We start from the raw sequence: 1,448 nt of genomic DNA on the forward strand, positions 1-1,448 counted from the left end.
TTTTCAAAATGAATCTACAATTTTATACTCTCACCAGCAGTGTATGAGAGAGAGCTCCACTTGCTCTACATCCTCACCAACACGTGGTGTTGTCTGTCTTTTTTATTTTAGCCATTCTGGTGGGTGTCTAGTGATATCTACTGGAGTTTTAAAATGCATTTTCCTATCAGCTAATGAACATCTTTTCACATGCTTATTGGCCACCTTGGTTTTTTTTAATAGTAGACCTTTAATTTCCTTTCTAATCTGCTAATAATTATTTCTGTCCTCAAGTTTTCTAGTTTTTCTTGGGTCCATATAAGTATTTTATATTTTACCAAGAAATCATACTTCATCTTCTATATTTTAAAATTCATTGCCAAAGAGTTTATAACCGTTTTATCGAGCTATAATACACATACTACAAAATTCACCCATTTTAAGTGCATAATTTGATGGTTGTTAGTATACAGAGTTGTGCAACTATCACCACTATCCGATTTTAGGACATTTTAGTCACCTCCCCAAGAAAAACCTGTACTCTTTAGCAGTCACTTTCCATTTTCTCCCCAACTTCAGCACCTTTCAGCTTTAGGCAACTCAAATGCCCGTCAGAAAATAAATAATCTATGGTATATATGCACAATGGAATATTATACAGCAGTCAAAATGAATGAACTAAATCAATTCCTACAACATGAATAAATCTTTGATGTAATTTTTTGTGAAAAAAATAAACTTTAAAAGGTTGCATATATATATATACACACATATATATATACCACACACACACACACATTGGAATATTATTATTCAGTCTTAAAAATAGTGGAAATCCTGTCATTTGCAACAACATGGATGAATCTGGAGGACATTATGCTAAATGAAATAAGGGAGGTACAAAAAAAGACAAATAGCACATGATATCACTTATATGTGAAGTCTAATAAAGTTGATCTCATAGAAGCAGAGAGCAGAAGGGTGGTTTCCAGTGGTGGGAGGAATGGGAAGGGAGGGAGGGAATGGAGGTAATCAAAGGGTACAAAGTTTCAGATAGACAGGGGAAATGGATTTTGAGATCTATTGTATCACAGGGTGACTATAGTCAATAACAGGGCATTTTACACTTTAAAATAACTAAGATAGTAAATTTCAAATGTCTCATCATAAAAAATAATAGGTGACCAGGTGTGGTAGCTCACACCTGTAATCCCAGTACTTTGGGAGTCCAAGGTGGGAGGATGGCTTAAAACCAGGAGTTTGAGGCTACAGTGAGCTATGATTGCAGCACTGTACTCCAGCCTGGATACAGAGTCTCGCTCTGACACCCAGCCTGGAATGCAGCGGCGTGATCTTGGCTCATTGCAACCTCCGCCTCCTGGGTTCAAGCAATTCTCATGCCTCAGCCTCCCAAGAAGCTGGGATTACAGGCACATGCCACCATGCCTGCCTAATTTTTATATTTTTAG

This window comes from Trachypithecus francoisi, unplaced genomic scaffold (genome assembly GCF_009764315.1).
Source record: "Trachypithecus francoisi isolate TF-2019V2 unplaced genomic scaffold, Tfra_2.0 Contig00010, whole genome shotgun sequence".
In the NCBI taxonomy this organism is placed as follows: domain Eukaryota; kingdom Metazoa; phylum Chordata; class Mammalia; order Primates; family Cercopithecidae; genus Trachypithecus; species Trachypithecus francoisi.